We start from the raw sequence: 21,522 nt of genomic DNA on the forward strand, positions 1-21,522 counted from the left end.
TAAAGTTTTTTCTAAGCATATTCTGAATTTGGGCTTTGGGATTTTTTCAATTTTATTTTGGCTCTGTACAAAGTTACAGAGATGTACAAAGATCTTCTAATTCCATTTGGATGTTTTTGGTTACAGTGCTGCCCCGGTTCTTATTTCCTACTGTCTCAACAGTGTTTCAAGCTAAAGTGTTGTCGCCTATGATTCTAATTCTCTGCTTAATCTCTGGACTTGAACTGTAGTGACCACTTTGCATCTTTTTCATTGATGTACCAGCTGTGACATCTGAAGTTTTCCAGATTTAAAGTTCTTTCCTAGACCATAAAGAGATCCTTTGTTTCTCTCAGCTGCAGCTGTCTACCTCATAAGTAGTTGTCTTTCAAATTTATAAATGTCACATGTTCTTGGTCTACTGCTAATTCACTTCCATACTTGTAAATACATAAAATCTTTACTGCTTGGACTAGTGACATGCAATTTAAAACATCTAACATTGCAACACCTGACATTTCTTCATGTTATTAAAACAAAAACTAAAAAAAAAAAAAGAGGATAGATCTATTTCTTTCTAAGACGATGTTACTTTAGTAATTAATATTCATTAGGTAAAATACTAAACTAGTGGTGAGCCTGCTTATTGCTATTATCATACAGTTCACACATTTCTATCTTGTACAAAGAATAAAAATGCCACGTTAATCCAAATATGCTATTTCTATATCAGTCCTCTGGAATACCAACTTAGTTATTATTGTCAAAAATAGGGAATAAAGACAGCCTACCATACCTTATTCTTAGTGAACACATGCTCACTGCTGCTAATTATGACCTTTCCCCGTACTCAAAAATCATCCATCCATTTCCTTCAAATATTTTACTGAGCATAAATGTCAAGATCCCTGGTCTATAGTTTTAAGACTCTGCCTAACCTTTTCTTAAACTTAGGACATTTTCCTTTCTTTACTCTCCTGGCAGCTCCCCAATTATCAATAGCTCCTCAAAGATTACTGACATCGATCTTATCTTCAAAATTACTCAGCACCCTAAATTAGATACTTCCTAAGCCAGAAAAGTAAATCATTTGGAGAATTTGTTATACTTTTTCTGTTCATATTTCTTCAACTATTTGGAATTTTAATTTCATCATTTTAGTTTCATCCTTCCAACATGAGGATTATTACATTTGAAAGAAAAGATGAAAACAAAATTGAGGTTAAAAAGATCATCTTTTCCTCTTTAGCTATTTATTATTATAGTATTTGTTCTAGGGAGACAACTTCACAATCTGGTTCACAACATAAGTAAAAACTTGGCTTTTTTAGAGGTTTTGAAAATATTAGTGCACTTTGAGATTTAGCATTCCTATTGCTGTTCTGAAATACACCTGCTAATGTCTTGCCATATTCTTTAATTCTCTCTTTGCTTTTTTCTTGTATATTTTTACTTTTAACCTGTGCTTACCAGAGAACCTTATAGAAAACACTTTGATCTTCCTAGATAACTCTCTCTGTTCTTTTTTACCAAGGTCATTCAGAATTCCATGGTCAAAACACATTTTGAAAGTTTCCTATAAAACAATTCCTCATCTAGAGTTAAAGCATGGTTTCTATGAATATACTGAATTATTCTTGCCAAAGTCTGATACTCATGACATGAATGTTAACATTTTACTACTTCATTTATTCACTTAAAATAGATGTTGAGTCTAGCACTTCAAACAGCACATATAACCACATATGATATAATTAATTTATCCATAAGTGACATCTTTGTCATTTCTCAAAACAGATTATCTCTATTGGTTAATTAAAATCTATATTACCATTTCTCATTGTTTCTCTTTTGTTAATCTTCTGTGATATAAAGTGGTTTGCAACAGGGAAAAAAAAATCACTATTTTCTCTCAGTACTTGAAAATGTCCCAAGTTTACAAAAAGGTTAGAACATATAGCCACTGTCTCTCTGCACTCTAACACAGAACACTTCAGGCACCAGAAGTTTGGGCTTTTTTGATACTGACCAATTCTCTGACACTAGATGAGTGTCCTACAATTCAATTAGATCCTGACACTACCTACCTGGAGTTAGTGTCAGATTTCAGAAGTTAAGGGCTTAGTCTCATAAGTCTTCCCCTGCTGAAGATACTTATCACAATTTTGACTGACTATGAATTCAGGGTTCCCATGATCCTCTCCTTATTTTCTGTAATTTTGCTAGAATGGTTCATAGAATTCAGGGAAACTTTTCTTATGTTTACTGTTTTATAATGAAGTATACAACTGAGGAACAGCCAAATAAAAGAGATGCATAGGGCAAGGTATGAAGGAAATGGGATACAGAATTTCTATGCTCTCTCTGGGCAAGACACCCTCCCAGCACCCTGATATATTTACCAACCTGGAAGCTCATCAACTCTCATTGCTCAAGAGATTTTATAGAGATTAATCTTCAGCCCTACCCTACTTTCCTGGAGGTTGTTGGGTGGGGCTTAAAGTTCCAATCCTCTAATCACTTGGTCTTTCTGGGGGACTGAACCCAGCCTGAGGCTACCTAGAGCTCCACCACAAGTCACCTCATTAGCATAAACTCAGGTATGATCAAACAGGCTCATTATAAATAACAAAAGATACTATCACTCAGGAAATTCCAAGGATTTTTGGAGCTCTGTGCCAGGAAGCCTGAAAAAAGACCAAATATATTTCTTATTATACCACAGTACTTTGCTGATATTTGAAGGTCCCCATGGTATCATTGACTCTTTGCAGCTCAGTTTTATGATCTATATCTGGCCAAGTATTTATAGTAAAGGCTCCCACATGTCCATCTGCTGGCAGTTTTATAATTGTCTAAGAACTAAACCTGGTTAAATCTATCAATTCTAGAACCTAATTTCAAACTTTTAAATGCAGCAGATTGAGGCCAGGGCTATGAATGACATTTTAAATAACTACCCAGATGAGTGTGAAAATAAATCATGTTTGGGAAACATTCATTTAGATCATATTCATATAAAAATGTAACTTTTGTTCTGCCTAAATTATTTGCATCCATATATTCTCTTCCGGAATCTCACTATTAAATTTTGGAATTTCATATGATCTGATATTACCAGCCCATTCCTATCTTTGTCTCTCAGTATCCATAGGGGATTGGTTTCAGGACACTTCTCAAATATCAAAATCCTTGAATGCTCAAGTTAGTGATATAAAACAGCATAATATTTGCATATAACCTACAGACATCCTTTCATAGACTGTAATAGATTACTTATAATACCTAATACAATGCAAATGATATGTAAATAATTATTATACTATATTGGTTTCTAAATTTGAATTATTTTTTATAGTTCTTTGTTATGTTTATTGTTTTTGTTCCTTGAATATTTTTGATTCATGGTTCATTGAACCTTCATGTGTGGAACCTGCAGATATGGAGGACTTGCTGTATTAACAAACCTCCTGAGAATTATATTATTCTCCCATCTGTTTTGTTGTTGTTTTGTTTGATAGGCAGTTAGATAGTTGGGAAAGGATAAACACAGCCCATTAATTTGGAAGATGAAAGGGGCCAGAAAGAGAGTGAAATACTCAAACAATTACAATTTCTAACTATTTTCTTAAAAAAAACTAGCATTGATATTCATAAATGTGAATAGGAAACAACTCAAAGATTAAAAAGTTACTAATCAGTACAGCTCTCTTTTCTTCCCTTATAAGCCTCCTTGTGTAACCATTGATATATACATAAAGCATAGACCAGCATTAAGTAGACAATAATTTGTCTTGAGCCATCCAGATGTAAGAAAATGTATTAATCCCATTTACTAGTAGATATTTCCTTTACATATTTACCTTTCTCTTGCAAAGTGTTGATTTTTGCCCCTAAATTTCGTTTTCTGCTCAAATTTCTTATTTTTGAAGTGTTTGCTTAAATCTTTCAAGCCGTATTATTTTTATTCTATAAAAAGTAAAATTTTGTCTTACTTGGCAAAGTTGAGATTGAGTGAGGAGTTTTCATCATTGCATAGATAGCCCATAGCCCAGAGAAATAATACAACTTCAACCCTATATATGAATGTGTTTATACTTAAAATTCATTCCGAAAATTTTATTCAGTATTTTCTATCTGCTATCTACACAGTGCATATGATCTTTGAGAATTCCAACAAATGAACAAGAAGTTACTACATAGAATAATAAGTTCTATGGTGAGAAAAGGCAAGATACCTAAGCACCAAAGAATGGACATCTAAACTGTACTAAGGGATCAAACTTCCAGCAATTCTCATTCTGAGGTCAGTCACAGATTTCCCAAGGATTCTCCTTACATAAAAAAACAAGAATTTTTTTCTCTCTTTTCTTCCCCATAAAGCTAAAATGTAATGTTTACGGGAGATAGTCTCTTATTTGTTTGTATCTTCTCTCCAAGTTTTTCCTGTGTGCTTTCTCATGTACTCATTTCATAACCCTAACCTTGATGCCTTCCACCTTTTTTACCCCTTTAAGTTAATTTTTTATAATACTATAATTAATACTGAATAAATACTGAGCATCTCACAATAATAGCTGAGCATCTCACAACCAAAAAATATTTAATTTTATTTATATCTCACGTGAACTTCACAATAACCTTGTGAGATTTGTATACTTATTGCAGAGATGGAAAAACTGAGGGAAAGGGTTTAGCTGGTCTGGGGTTACCCAGTCAGTAAATGTCAGAAGGAAAATAGCCTGAGAATGCTTTTATCCACTCCATTATGCTATATTCATATCTCACATGGAAAGTAAAAAACAGAAAAGGTACTGTAATTGTGAAATGACTTGACACAAAAGTAACCAAAATTAAAGATTGTGCATATGTTGAATATAGAGAAGATAAGATTGAGTAGCAAAGTGGTGATCAACATCAAATATGTGAAAAAAATAGCATATGGAACCTGTGGAATATGAAATAGTGTCATTCCTAATGGAATTTTAGTTCAAATTGTAAGTCAAAATGTAGAAGAAAAATTTAAATGACATTTAATTTGTCCTGAGGGAAGTGAATAGCAAACCTATAGAATTTTCAGGTATTTGTGTGATTAAGTATGAATATGGATGTGGAAAATAGACATGTTAGTTGTGGTGTTAAGAAACACCACCATTCACAAGAGAAAGAAACCCATATAAATATATGCCTATGCCACAGTTCACCAATGTCAGGTAATAATAGCACAATTCAGAGACGACTTTCCTGATTTCTCACTTCTTCCTGCCTGGATTTACCTTCAAAACTAGAAGCCATTATTAGAAATACATAAAAAATTTTTCCATTTTTTTATGATATGGAACAATAATTTTATGAGTTTTAGAACATCTTCTGAAAGAATGCAGATTTGTTAGCTTTGAGGTTCTCCATGTGTGCAGAAGTATCAGAGAATCACTACAGCCATATTTTTTAGCAGTGATGGACTCTTCAGGTAACCACTGTTAAGAAAATAATTATTATGACAGATAAATTCTAACAAATTCACAGTCATGATATATATAACATTTATATATACAGCATATATAATCTATATATACCTTCATATCACTATACCACATACTTATCACTAGATGTAGCAATGCTTGTTGAAATAATGCTCAAGTATTAAGTAAATGTACGCAGACTTGGTGCTTGTGATTTCCAAGCCTGAACCAAGCATATTACATAATTTACCTATTCTTTACAGTAACCCTATGCTGGATAGGTGTTATAATCTATATTCATTTTACAGGTGAAGAATTTTTGCTTTAAAAAAAATTTGCAAATAGGGCACAATCATACAGCAAATACAAGATGAACTCTAGATTTAATCCAGGTCTATCTGTATTCAAAATCTTTACCCTCGTATTGTATTTACTATACAGTGTATTACATGTGCAATGTATCTTGGTCATCAAATCAGGGATTGAACATTTGCTATAAATTTAGCTGTGTCTGTTTTAATAAAGCATCATATTTTTGGTATTGCTTTATAATTTTAATTTTTATTATAAAATATATCAATATTTGAAGATAAAAATTATGTATTAGTAATCAGTTGCACATATAGTAATATTTTATTAGTTGAAAAACAAAGTATTATACCATTATATGATACTCTAATTATGATAAGCATATCCTTATCAAAATTGGCACTAACTTTACACCAGGGACCTTCATTTTAAAGAATAGTCATTTAAGTCTCTCTGTTTGATTATTAGAATTATATTTCTGACAATCTCACAGACTAAATCAAGATACTTATTCATGCTGTTATATCCATTAAAGTAAAGATATTAATCCCCTCCTCGTGTCTATGTGTTCTCATTGTTCAACTCCCACTTATTTGTGAGAACATGCAGTGGTTGGTTTTCTGTTACTGTGTTAGTTTGCTGAGAATGATCGTTTCCAGCTTCATCCATGTTCCCGCAAAAAACATGAACTCATCCTTTTTTATGGCTGTATAGTATTCGATGGGGTATATGTGCCACATTTTCCTTATCCAGTCTATCACTCATGGGCATTTGGGTTAGTTCCAAGTCTTTGCTGTTGTGAACAGTGCTGCAATAAACATACATGTGCGTGTGTCTTTATAGTAGAGTGACTTATAATCCTTTGGGTATATACTCAATAATGGATTTGCTGGGTCTAATGGTATTTCTGGTTCCAGATCCTTGAGGAATCACCACACTGTCTTCCACAATGCTTGAACTAATTTACACTCCCATTAACAACATAAAGGATTTCCTATTTTTCCACATCCTCTGCAGCATCTGTTGTTTCCTGACTTTTTAATGATCACTTTTCCAACTGGCGTGAGATGGTATCTCATTGTGGTTTTGATTGTCATTTCTCTAATGATCAGTGATGATGAGCTTTTTTTCATATGCTTGTTGTCCATATAAAAGTTGTCTTTTGAGAAGTGTCTGTTAATATTCTTAGCCCACTTTTTGATGGGTTCGTTTGTTTTTTTCTATTAAATGTGTTTAAGTTCCTTGTAGATTCTGGATATTAGCCCTTTGTCAGACAGATAGATTGCAAAAATTTTCTCTTATTCTATAGGTTGCCTGTTCACTCTGATGATAGTTTCTTTTGCTGTGCAGAAGCTCTTTAGTTTAATTAGATCTGATTTATCAATTTTGGCTTTTGTTGACATTGCTTTTGGTGTTTTACTCATGAAGTCTTTGCCCATGCCTATGTCCTGTATGTTATTGCCTAGGTTTTCTTCTAGGGTTTTTATGGTTTTGGGTCTTACATTTAAGTCTTTAACCCATCTTGAGTTAATTTTTGTATACGATGTAAGGAAGGGGTCCAGTTTCAGTTTTCTGCATATGGCTAGCCAGTTTTCCCAACACCATTTATTAAATAGGGAATCCTTTCCCCATTGCTTGTTTGTGTCAGGTCTGTCAAAGATCAGATGATTGTAGATGTGTGGTGTTATTTCTGTGGCCTTCATTCTGTTCCATTGGTCTATATATCTGTTTTGGTATCAATGCCATGATGTTTTGGTTACTGTAGCCTTGTAGTACAGTTTGAAGTCAGGTAGCATGATGCCTCCAGCTTTGATCTTTTTGCTTAGGATTGTGTTGGCTATATGGGCTCTTTTTTGGTTCGATATGAAATTTAAAGTAGTTTTTTTCTAATATTGTGAAGAAAGTCAATGGTAGCTTGATGGGGATAGCATTCAATCTATACATTTTTGGGCAGTATGGCCATTTTCACAATATTGATTCTTCCTATCCATGAGCGTGGAATGTTTTTCCATTTGTTTGTTTCCTAATTTTCTTGAACAGTGGTTTGTAGTTCTCCTTGAAGAAGTCCTTCACATCCCTTGTAAGTTGTATTCCTAGGTATTTTATTCTCTTTGCAGCAGTTGTGAATGGGAGTTCACTCATGATTTGGCTCTCTGTTTGTCTATGACTGGTGTATAGGAATGTTTGCGATTTTGGCACATTGATTTTGTATCCTGTGATTTTACTGAAGTTGCTTATCAGCTTAAGGAGATTTTGGGCTGAGACGATGGAGTTTTCTAAATGTACAATCATGTCACCTGCAAACAGAAAAAATTTGACTTCATCTCTTCCTATTTGAATACCCTTTATTCCTTTCTCTTGCCAGATGGCTCTGGCCAGAACTTGCAATACTGTGTTAAATAGGAGTGGTGAGAGAGGGCATACTTGTCTTGTGCTAGTTTTCAAAGGGAATGCTTTTAGCTTTTGCCCATTCAGTGTGATATAGGCTGTGGGTTTGTCATAAATAGCTCCTATTATTTTCAGATATGTTCCACAATGCCTATTTTATGGAGAGTTTTAGCATAAAGTGGTGTTGAATTTTGTCAAAGGCCTATTCTGCATCTATTGAGGTAATCATGTGGTTATTGTCATTGGTTCTGTTTATGTGATGGATTAAGTTTATTGATTTGTGTATGTTGAGCCAGCCTTGCATCCCAGGGATGAAACCAACTTGATTGTGGTGGATAACCTTTTTGATGTGCTGCTGGATTCAGTTTGCCAATATTTTATTGAAGATTTTCACATCAATGTTCATCAGGGATATGGGCTTGAAATTTTCTTTTTTTGTTGTGTCTGTGCCAGGTTTTGGCATCAGGATCATGCTGCCCTCATAAAATGAGTTAAGGAGGAGTCCTTCTTTTTCTATTGTTTGAAGTAGTTTCAGAAGGAATGGTACCAGCTCTTCTTTGTACCTCTGGTGGAATTTGGCTGTGAATCCTTCTGGTCCTGGACTTTTTTTGGTTGGTAGGCTACTCAGCACTGCCTCAATTTCAGAACCTGTTATTGGACTATTCAGGGATTGGGCTTCTTCCTGGTTTAGTCTTGGGAGGGTGTATGTGTCCAGGAATGTATACATTGCTTCTAGCTTTTCTAGATTATTTGCTTAGAGGTGTTTATAGTATTCCCTGATGGTAGTTTGTATTTCTGTGGGATAAGTGGTGATATCCCCTTTATCATTTTTTTATTGTATCTATTTGATTCTTCTCTCTTTTCCTCTTTATTATTCAGGCTAGCGGTCTATTTTGTTGATATTTTCAAAAAACCATCTCCTGGATTCATTGATTTTTTGAAGGGTTTTTCATGTCTCTATCTCCTCCAGTTCTGCTCTGATCTTAGTTATTTCTTGTCTTCTGCTAGCTTTTGAATTTGTTTGCTCTTGCTTCTCTAGTTGTTTAACTGTGATATTAGGGTGTTGAGTTTAGTTCTTTCCTGCTCTCTCATGTGGGCATTTAGTGCTATAAATTTCCCTCTAAACAGTGCTTTAGCTGTGTCCCAGAGATTCTGATACATTGTGTCTTTGTTCATATTGGTTTTAAAGAATTTATTTATTTCTGCCTTAATTTTATTATTTACCCAGTAGTCATTCAGGAGCAGGTTGTTCAGTTTCCATGTAATTTTGCAGTTTTAGTGAGTTTCTTAATCCTGAGTTTTAATTTCATTGCACTGTGGTCTGAGAGACTGTTTATTATGATTTCCGTTGTTCTGCATTTGCTGAAAAGTTTTTTACTTCCAATTATGCGGTCAATTTTAGAATAAGTGTAATGTGGTGCTAAAAAGAATGTATATTCTATTGATTTGGGGTGGAGAGTTCTGTTGATGTCTATTAGGTCTGCTTGGTCCAGAGCTGAGTTCAAGTTCTGAATATCCTTGTTAATTTTCTGTCTCATTGATCTGTCTAATATTGACAGTGAGGTGTTAAAGTCTCCCACTATTATTGTGTAGGAGTCTAAGTCCCTCTGTAGGTCTCTAAGGACTTGCTTTATGAATCTGGGTGCTCCTGTATTGGGTGCATATATATTTAGGATAGTTAGCTTTTCTTGTTGCATTGATTCCTTTGCCATTATGTAATGCCCTTCTTTGTATACTGTGAGGGGAAAACCACCTACTCAAGCCACAGTAATGGTGGATATTCCTCCCCCCACCAAGCTCGAGCATCCCAGGCCAACTTCAGACTGCTGTGCTGGCAGCGAGAATTTCAAGCCAGTGGATCTCAGCTTGCTGGGCTCCAAGGGGGTGAGATCCACTGAGCTAGACCTCTTGGCTCCCTGGCTTCAGCCCCCTTTCCAGGGGAGTGAACAGTTCTGTCTTGCTGGCGTTCCAGGCACCACTAAGGTATGAAAAAAACTCCTGCAGCTAGCTCGGTGTCTGCCCAAATGGCTGCCCAGTTTTGTGCTTGAAACCCAGGGCCCTGTCAGCGTACGCACCAGAGGAAATCTCTTGGTCTGTGGGTTGTGAGGACCATGGGAAAAGCATAGTATCTGGGCCGCAGTGCACCTTTCTTCACAGCACATTCCCTGACGGCTTCCCTTGGCTAGGGGAGGGAGTTCCCCAATCCCTTGGGCTTCCTGGGTGAGGTGATGCCCCACCCTGCTTCTGCTCATCCTCCTTGGGCTGCACTCACTGTCTAACTCGTCCCAATGAGATGAGCCAGGTACCTCAGTTGGAAATGGAGAAATCGCCCACCTTCTGCATTGATCTCGCTGGGAGCTGCAAACCAGAGCTCTTCCTATTCGGCCATCTTGCCAGCCACCCTAATGCTTGTCTTAAACATTCCTTTAAAACAATGGAGTTTATTGATTATATAAATATGTAGCTCCCTTGCTTACTAACACAAATATTTCTATTTAGGTAAAAATATTCTTCAACAGAAAAGTATGATTCTAAGGTTCATGCTAAAACCAAAATGTCCTTATTTTCTTGTAAGCTTATCAATAGTTTTTTGTTTATCTTAATTTTGAGGCACTTGTACCTTCTTGTATTGACCTAATAGAATACGAGTTTTTAATATATTTTTTTATCTTTTATAATATAATAATGATTACTTAAGATTTAACAGATTCTTGAAAATTTCCATGAAGCTTCAACAGTTAATATTCAAAACATGAAATCTGGGCTTGGATTCCAATTTGCTTCTAATACAATATTAAAGCAAAATATGTATAAAATATTAATGTCATATTGTTTCTGAATTTATTTTTTATTTCAGAATAAAGTCTATCTAGATGATTTCACTTTGAAGGACATTTGTAAAACACAGTTATATTTCTTGATAACTTAATAAAAATTTTGTAATAATTAAATAGTAATTTAATGTAGCTATATTGGAAAATATCTTATACAGAATAAGATTTTGTATTTAAAGCATTATGCTGTGCATGGAACAAATTACACAATGTGATTTTTGCTTTTGTAGCAGTATTAGGAATGAAATTGAAACACTAGTGTTTCATTCAATATCAGAAATGTTTTATCTTTAAATTTTATGTTAAAAATGCCTGCTGTATTTAGCTTTTTCAATGTTTTAAACACCACATTAATTGCATAATAATTATATAGGGACGAATTCTTACTCTAGTACTATCTTCAATGTGTAATAGCTTCATAATTTTTTCATTCAGTTGTAAGGTTTCCCTATATCATTCTAAGAGAATGAGGAAATTCCACTGTTTATTGAAACACATCCCTTAGAATGAATTACACGATTGCATTCTGAAACTGAGTAAGGTCTTTCCTGTTCTAATTTGTGCTTTTATCTAACGGAAAAAAAAAATTAAATTTGATTCTATAACAGAAAATGCCTAATTTTTTATCAAGTTTTGTTTGTTTGTTTGTTTCCTACTGGGCACACATGAAGACTACATTTCTTAGTATTCTTGAAGCTAGGCGTAGCCATGTGCCTGAGTTCTAGCCACTGTAATATGAGTAGATGTGACCTACATCATTTTCAGGCCTGGTCCATAAAACCCTCCCATGTGTGATTTTTCATTCTCTTCATCTGTTTGTCAGTTATGGAGAAAATACTGAGGACTTCAGAGGATAATATAGTCACAAAATAAAAGGACCCTGAAAATCTGAATCACTCTATGGAGTAGAGCCCCTGCTGACCTACATTAAATTGTTCCATGAAGAATAAATAAACATTTATTTTGCAAAGCCACTGAAGTTGTGTGTGTATGTTTGTGTTTTGATTGCAGCAATGAGTTTACTTGGGCTATTGCAGATTCTAAATTCACTTCATACATAAAAAGCTGGACAGAGAAAATTAAAGATTCAAATGTTAAAAAGAAAATTTGGGACATTCTGGAAGAGAATATGTATTTAAGACATCAAAGTTAGTTTATTTTTTTGTTTGCTTGTTTTTCTTTTATTTTCTTTGGAGAGGCGGGGTCTCTTTATGTTTGCCAGGCTGGTCTTGAACTCCTAGCCTCAAGCAGTCCTTCTGCTTTGGCCTCCCAAAGTGTTGAGATTACAGCTGTGAGCCACCACATCCAGCCCAGAATAACAGTATAACATACAGAGATATACATTATAACAGTCACAAACATTTCAAATACTTATAAAATAGCACACAAAACATGCATATATATGCAACACAATTATAAACAAAAGCAAAAGAGGTAGAAATATAAACAAATATAAAAGGATAATAAACATAATGTCACCCGCGGGGATGGGGACAAATTGGGGAGAAACTCACAAATAGCTTGTCATTTCTTAATCAAGTTAGTTGACACATTTTGCTTTATCTTATAATGAACTTTTAAAACATTTGTGACATTATTAAAAATTCGTATTTAAAATTTATATTTATTTTTAAACGGGTAAATTACTTTTACTATTATATGCTTTTATTTAATTATTCAGTAGTATTATGAGTATATTATGTACAATGCTATATGCTAAATTCCTTAGCAGGAGAGGTGAGTAAGATACACCCCTTTTTTCATAGAAGCTGCTATTCAGGAGTTTTAAAGTCAGAACTTTGTTCTTCCACGTTCACAGATAATGAATTTGTGCCTTGCTGCCAGTATCCCCTCCTATACCTATGGCAGATGCACTAAGCAGTCACAGTAATCTTCATTCTGACCCTGAATATAGGCAGGAATTTTCAACACAATACTTCAAGCAGCTATTACTACTTGGTTACAGTTGACACACAATTTTAAATGTATACTCTCCTAGCTCTTTCACATTTATAGAATCTCAAAATATGTATTTCCACACTGTTAAGTAAAAGCATTGATATACATGGAGTACAAGGTGAGAAATAGCTTACAAAATTATTTAATTACTTTTCTATAACAACACTATTTTCCTACTACATTTGGAGCTTGGTAGAATGTATTATAAGAAATGTAATTACTTTTGTGGTGCAAAAAAAAAAAACTATTTGAGAAAGGCCATTTTTGCAATAGAAACAATCACAATATAAAAACCATCTGCATACACCATTTTATTTATAATTTGGGAGTCTGCTTTCCATACATGTCTAATGTATCATTTTTACAAATGACTCTTGATAAAGGAATTTTTTTTTTTTTTTTTTTTTTTTTTTTTGAGAAGGAATCTCACTCTGTCACCCAGGCTGGAGTGCAGTGGTGTGATCTTGGCTCACTGCAACCCACCTCCTGAGTTCAAGTGATTCTCCTGTCTCAGCCTCCCAAGTAACTGAGACTACAAGCATATGCCACCATGCCTGGCTAAGTTTTGCATTTTTAGTAGAGACGGGGTTTCACCATGTTGGTGAGGCTGGTCTCAAACTTCTGACCTCAGGTGATCCACCTGCCTTGGCCTCCCAAAGTGCTGGGATTACAGGCGTTAGCCACCACACCTGGCTGATAAAGGAATTTTTATAAGTGCCCTAACTCATTTGACTCATCACAAAATATAAAGCATTATATCAGAGTCTAAATGCAAACTAAAAACGATAATAGAAAGTACCTAATATATTTTTAATACAAGAGAAAACATTAATATATAAGAGAAAACATTAACCAGTTATTTTTTAGGTACACTGGCAGAATTTACTCTGGAGTTGGAGTTAGAGTGCTAGAGAAGAAGAGTAAAGACTGGCTTTATGGTTTGGGGCTAAAAAAACTTCAAATGAATGGTGTATAATTTTGCTAAGATAGGTAAGTGTAAGAAATGACCCAGATGTTAAGAAGTCAAATATGAATCTAATATCACTGTTAAAATAGTGCTTTTGGGTGTATAGTAAAATATGTGCATTCTAGTTAACATCATTGAGTAGTTAGTCTACCATAGTATTTAAGAACATAGACCTTGTGACGTAGATCAGGAGGACTTGTTTTCCAAGGGCTGGTCACAAGACACTGCTGAACAAAAGACGGGCTGACCAAAACAGGATGCAGCAAAGAAACTGCCCAAAACTAGCTAAAACCAAGATGGTGACAAAAGCAACCTCAGGTTGCCCTCCCTACTCATTATATGCTAATTATAGTGTATTTGTATGCTAAGAGAAACTCCTACAGGGCCATGACAGTTTACAAATGCCATGACAACCCCCAGAAGTTATATGGTTTTAAGAGGGAGGAACCCTAGGTTCCAGAAACTCCCTGCCCCTCTTCCAGAAAATTCATGTATAAACCACCTCTTACTTAGCATATAATCAAGGAATAGCCATATATATATATATGTAGCTAGCCAGCAATCCATGAAGGCTGCTGCTGCTACTACTCTGTTTCTGGAGCAGCCATTTTCCTGTATTCTGTTGCTCTAATAAACTTGCTTTCACTTTGCTTTGCTAGCTCACTTATGAAGTATTTCTTGGCAAAGCCAAGGACCCTCCCAAGCTGAGCCCCCTTTGGGGTTTGCTGGCAACACTTGGAAGTACACATACAAATTTAAAAGTTTCAGAGTCTGACAATCTTACAGGTTAAACCACCTTCCCCAATTCACTTTGCCACTAAATCTCAATTTTCTTATTTGGAAAAATGGGAATATATCTTCGCCTCAAAGATTTCTTTAGAAACTAATAGGATACTTCATGCCAATAATATAACACAGTACTCAATAAATAATATGAAGTGTAGTTACTGTCTAATTTTCTCTGATTGCATGGTTGGTATCATTTAATTAGATCATCAGGAAACCGATATTCAGAGACTGTAGTAATGTTTATGATAATACCTAGCAGTATATGGCAGAGCTACAATAAAGCTTACTCCATATTTTCTATGTTTCATCCATTACAACACTTTGCTTCTGTGTTTGTGATTGTGCCTTAAGCAGATAGATGAACACCTTTGATTAAATCTCAGTGCACACCTATCATGTATTATTATTATTATTATTATTATTATTTTGAAGCAGATTCTCCTTCTGTCATCCAGGCTGGAGTGCCATGGTACCATCTTTGCTCACTGCAACCTCTGCCTCCTGGGTTCAAACGATTCTCATGCTTCAGCCTCCCAAGTATCTGGGATTACAGGCCTATGCCACCATGCCTGGCTAATTTTTTTGTATTTTTAGTAGAGACCAAGTTTTGCTATGTTTGCCAGACTGCTCTCAAACTCCTGGCCTCAAGTGATCTGCCTGTCTTGGCTGCCCAAAATGCTGGGATTACAGGCATGAGCCACCACACTTGGCCCAATGTATTAATTTAAAATATCCAGAACAACAAAAGCAAAGTATTTCTTTTACTCATTCCTGTTCCAGATAAAAACAATCAGAAAAGGACTAATAACAAGGATACATAGCATGAAGAATCAGTCGAAGTCCTAGTAAGAATCACAACATAAAGATAAGCATAGATTTATCACAAACTCAAAATGAATGACTCATGAATTTTTTTAATATGAATGTCCTTCAGGAATGCCACATTCATCTTATTCATGCTTAGAGGAAATGTACACAATCATAAGAGATTTGAGTCTTAAATTCTAAATTCATGCATCATGATTTTTGGGTAATTTGTGTTTAAGAATAATTTATATAATAAATTTAAATATTTCATTCCAAGTCATCAGACTAAGGAAACAGATAAAAATAGTATCTGTTATCAAATGATCAAGAAGGGTGATGTGTGTGTGTGTTTGTGTGTGTGTATTTTAATTAATTGGGACTTTTAATAACCACGGTCAAGTGTATATTGCTATATTCTGTGTAAAAAGAGCACAAAATAAAGATGACTTTTCAGAGAATTCAGAAAAAGCAGGACTGATTTTCAAAACCATTCAGAGAATTTCGAGAAAAGCTAGAACTAACTTGATATACATGATGTATACATTCATATATGTATAGAATAATGCATTTGTATTAAGTTTTCTTGCATATATATATGCATATGGTCAAAATATAAGGGACAATGAAATTTAAGAAATCTGCAAAAGTGATTCAGTTAGCAAATAGGCCTATTAAGTAGATATTCTTTCTAATTTTTCCTATAACATACTTGGCTCTATGCAATCATAATGAATGAGGATATATATTAATCACTAACATTGATTGCCTTGTATTCTATTTTTGTCTTTTTCTTGTTTGCTATAAAAGTCTGTGGTAAATCAGGAATATATCAATTTTCTTCTGAAAATAGGGAAAATTCATGTTTTCTTATTGAGCACCCCATTCTAGCACTTGCTATGTAATTGTTGTCTTTCACAGACTTTGATTCAAAGTTAGATTGGACTGTATCAAAGTTAATAATTAAATTAACTTAAATGTGAGCTATTCCAAAGTAACATTTTGGGTTGTTTCCCACTAGAAATGAATTATTTAAACTCCAGTGAGGTATTATACCTTCTCTTAGGATAGCAAATTTACCTTTGAAGGAGCAAGTTTCTTCATACCTGAAAGTCATAGAATTTAGAACTTCCTTAAATATTAGCATGTTTTTTTCTGCTTATATTTTGTCATCACATTACTTATGATGAAAATTAATCTAACTCGATAAAATAAAGAGGATGGGAATTTACAATATAGACATAAATGTAAAACTAAAAGGTAGCTATAGTTTACTACAAAGCCCAGAAAAAATTGAATCTGAAAATAAGGTAAAAAGGAAAAGGCCTCTGATTCTGCCAGACAACAATACCTGTTGTTACCGTTTGGTAGTTTGAACTGTGTAACATACTGCTTTAATTTGTGGAGATACCAAAGTTTATAATAGTTCATATTTTTTCAGTTAACCAGTGAATTTAAGATACACCAGTGACTTTGTTACACATGAGTACTATTTTTCTGGAGGATATGATAAGTAGATGGTAAATACATCGTTCTCTTGAGTTTGAGATATCAGTTACTAATGATCTAGGGATGAAAGGCTTTGGAACCCAATTATAATTTCTTTTCCTATCCAAATCTTTTATATATAATTTTAAATAATAAACCATATTTTATATATATTATAGAATCATGAAGGAAATATAAAATGAGCAAGATATCTTACCCAAACTGCTTATATATTTTATGAGATTATTCATTGGTTTTGAGTGGATTTGTTACGCAGTCTTTAGGCATCCTTAAACTTACAGCCTAAAAGAGGAAATGATCTAAACATTAAAAATGAAATAAGAAAATAGTATACTTTTAAAGGATCTCAGCTTCATAGCCAGGATTCTACATCTTCCTTTTTGACTCAATCAGACCACAATCTCCAGCTTTTTAAATAAGCAATATAATGTGATTGGAGTAATTGCAGGAATATCATATGAAATATCTTAAAGGAAGTCTGGTCAAAGGAAGTTTTTTAATGCTATTGACGCTCTCTCACTCTTTAAAACTTGATTCCTCCCGCTAATACCATTTTTTAAAGCATATGAATATTTATAGTCAATAAAAAAATTTCAAAACCAAAACATGCTCAGTATTTCTGTTAATGGTTTCTCCTTTCCCTCAGTTTATATAATATTATCTTATTGTTAAAAATACAGCATTGATTCCGTGTGTTAAGCTCTCAGACTTTTTCTTTTGATATGTTTCTTTAAATGTGCCCGTTTATGGATCTTTGAATTAGGAAAAGGAGAATGATTGTCCTAATGAGTGTTCTAAATCAAGAAATATTTCAGATGATAGTATATATAATATGTTCTTATAAGATGCGTGTTCTAATAAAAGATATTCCCTAAACAAGGTGGTGGATAAGACTTGATGGCACAGATTTTTGATGTTTTAAAGAATCATCATACTCCTCATTCTATAAGAAGCAGTAAGTTTAATGGCACTTTAAAGTTGAACTAAAAAGAATTTGTGCCCAGCGTAACTTTTCAGTTTTGTGTTCCAAAAATAGACTTAATATGGGTACGTTTAACCAGTTATTGAATTTTTAAATTACTTTTCATTTTAATGGTAAAATAGTATTACCACTTAATACTAAATGACAAAGAAAAGCCTATCTATGAAGGAATTTTGACTTTATGAAAGTGGCAGTGTCTGGGAATTACATGAATAGACTTCATTCTCCATTTCAGGTCTAAGTGGATGTGCACACTATGCTTCATGTATGGAAGAAATATCTCCCTCTGCCCATCTCCAACTCAAGAGTTTCCTTGAATCAAGAGAAGCATGACTCAGCTAAATGAAGATAGTTACTAAACATACTTTGATTACTCTATGTATACAGACAGCCATATATGTCATTTTTCCTGCATTTTTGGGTAAACATTTTGTTAAGAAACATTTTAAACATGTATAAAGGTAGAGATAATAATTACTCACTCCCCTCCCACCTACCTGTCATTCAACTTCCACAGCTATGAACATATGATCCAAATGAGTTTATCTATAACTCTCACATCTCCATCCCCCAGGTTATTTAGAATAAAACTTAGGTTTACATATGATTTAATTTATAACTATGTCAGTGCACATTTCTAAAACAAGACTTTTTTTAAAAAGTGTTTTTAATTGACAAGATTGTATATAATTATCATGTGCAATATGCTGTTTTGAAAAACAAATACTTCAATCGATTATCACAACTTCACATCATTAAATATCTCATTAGTTTGTAAAGTTACCTGATTGTCACATAAATATTTTAAAGAGTTTGTATGAAACCATATCGAAATTAACTTTGTATATTGCAATGAGTTAATGTTTCTTAAATCTCATTTAATTTGTAGGTTTTCTTACCTTTTTAATTATTTCCTCTTGCAACTCATGTTTAAGAAACTAGAAATTTAGTTTCCCACAGTCTAGAGTTTGCTTATTGCCTCCTTAAAGTGTTATTTAACGTATTTCCTTCTCCACTGTATATCATGTAAACTGGCGATTAGAAAAAAAGGCAAAAAAAAATCTTGATAAGGTTTAATTTTTTGGCAAATATGTTTTATAAGTGATGTTATAGTATAATTCTAGTACAAATGATATGACATCTTGTTGTCTTTTTTATTATAATCATGGCCTAAATTCATTTATTGATTGGAGGTTTAAAAACTATTAAGTTAAAGAGTTTATCAAATTTGATTCATTAATTAACTGAAATACTTCATAAGGAAAACCCTTCCTTCAACTACTAGTTGGTTATCTTGATGTAAAAGATAACTATTCTGACTTTTTTCTGTAGAAAAGTCAGGCTAAAATGCTTAATTATTTACTTTTGCTTATCAAGTTTTATTTAATATATCTTCCCTCTGTCATTCTTCAAAGCTAAGTTGATCATATAATTTATTGTTCAAAGCTGGACATACTTTAAAGTGAAAGTGGACGTTATTAATTATTATACTGGGACAACAAAATAATCCACACTGCCTGTTATTTGTAAACCAGGATAGATAGTCACGCTATGCAAATGTGACCAATGAGGTTTTAGGTCGTGAAACTTATTTTGCTTATAAATAATCATCATAAACTCATGTATTCAGACATATTTGACACATTTCAATACTTGCAATTATTACATGCATTGGTGCTCAGATAAAGGTTGTGGTAAAGCCCATTGGTCATGAGCCTATAAATCATTAAAATCATCTTTTATTTCTGGTATGCCAAGACTTTGCAAGATTATCTCATATATTTTATGCCCAAAATATGAAATCAGCCACTTCTGCAAAACCCCTATTTCCTCCCTGTTAGAACTGGTATGTAGACACCAAAATCTGGGAATCAGGTTGTTTATTGCTACTGGTTTGATTGTTTCTGAGCCTTTTGGTGGACAAAGCTAGAAAATGTATTTTAAAATATAAAATAAAATAAATTGTAAAATCTTACTTTCATATTAAATTCAAATTCAAAACTATAGGGTTTTTACTTAGCCTCTTTAATCTTACTTTTGTATCTTGTTTCCCCTAAGTTAAAATCCAGTTTCTCAATGACACTAACATAGTTATTTGTTTTATCTCATTAGATACATGCAGTAATTTCAGAATAATAATACTAATACTACTTCCAACAATATGATTACTGACCAGAGTTTAAATTTTGTCTACTTTTGAGTTTCATTTGCAGTTCTTTTTTTTTTTTCACAGTATATGAACTAGGAACATTTAATCTTATCATTGGGTTTTAAAGTATCTAGAAATAGTTCCTCTTTGGTGGTTATGAGTTACACCTTCAATTTGATATATTATTAGATTCATTTTATTCATTTTGCTTTACATTTTTAGGGATTTTTTAAAAAGTAGTTTTAGTTACATAGAATATTTATGTGATTCCAAAGTCAAATCTATGAAATAGATACATTCAGATGTCTTGGCCAGGCATGGTGGCTCATGTCTGTAATCCTATCACTTTGGGTGGCTGAGGCCGGTGGATCACCTGAGGTCAGGACTTTGAGACCAGCCTGCCCAATATGGTGAAACCCCATCTCTACTAAAAATACAAAAATTAGCTGGGCGTGGTGGTGCATGCCTGTAATCGCAGCTACTCAGGAGGCTGAGGCAGGAGAATCAGTTGAACCTAGGAGACAAAGGTTGTGGTGAGCCAAGATCGCACCACTGCACTCCAGCTTGGGTGACAGAGCGAGACTCCAACTCCAAAAAGAAAAAAGAGATAGGTCTAGATTCTATTGCTTATGCATACACACAACAAAATGCACATACATATAAACTTACACACACACACACAATTTCCTTTTCCCATTCACATGAATGATCCTTTCTTGACTATTGTACTTCCCTTTTCCCTGTTTTTATTTGACATAAAAAATGTGACTTACGTGCTTTTATCTAACCTTTCTTGGAGAACAGTGACATACTTTATGAATTTTTCTCCTCTTGCTTTCTCTTTAATATACTCTGAAATGACTCCACAGTCGTATAGAACTACTCCTCTTTTCCCCTTTGGAACTACTTAGTATTGTGTGACAATAGTGTTCTATATTCTAGTCCATTATAGATGGACATTAAGTGGTTTGCAGTCTTTTCCTGTTTCAAATAGTACTGCAATGATAGTTATCTGTATCACTCTCTCATATATTTGTCTGCATAAGTTAAAAAGAGAGTTTTAGAAGTGATGTTACCATATCAAAGGATAAATGCCATATAATATTACTAGAATTACCCAATGACTTCTCCAGTGAAGTTGTTTAATTTTTTATGCCCACTAAGAATGGTAATGTTACCAAAAGCTCATCCACATTTTATATTATCAAAATTTTTAATATCTGGGAGGCAGTAAATCAATGTACTTTTAACTTATATTTATCTAATTATAAGTGAATTTATTAATGTATTTTTAGAAATTTACATTTATTTTTGTGAATGTTTTATTTTAATCAATATTATAATCTTCCATATTGCTTATGGGTTTTAATAATAATTATGAAATATTTCCC

The 21,522-nt window shown here is 33.6% G+C and overlaps 1 long non-coding RNA gene across 1 annotated transcript in view; it reads right to left on the bottom strand.

Moving 5' to 3' along the window:
* LOC129486524 (uncharacterized) overlaps positions 1 to 21,010 on the bottom strand; it is a 50,773-nt gene extending 29,763 nt beyond the window's left edge. The window contains exons 1-2 of the long non-coding RNA XR_008659011.1: positions 20,905 to 21,010; positions 18,882 to 19,013 (exon numbers count right to left, since the gene is read on the bottom strand). This is a non-coding gene — a long non-coding RNA (uncharacterized lncRNA). The remainder of the gene's footprint in view (positions 1 to 18,881; positions 19,014 to 20,904) is intronic.
* Between the last annotated feature and the right edge of the window lie 512 nt (positions 21,011 to 21,522).

This window comes from Symphalangus syndactylus, chromosome 7 (genome assembly GCF_028878055.3).
Source record: "Symphalangus syndactylus isolate Jambi chromosome 7, NHGRI_mSymSyn1-v2.1_pri, whole genome shotgun sequence".
Lineage (NCBI taxonomy): Eukaryota > Metazoa > Chordata > Mammalia > Primates > Hylobatidae > Symphalangus > Symphalangus syndactylus.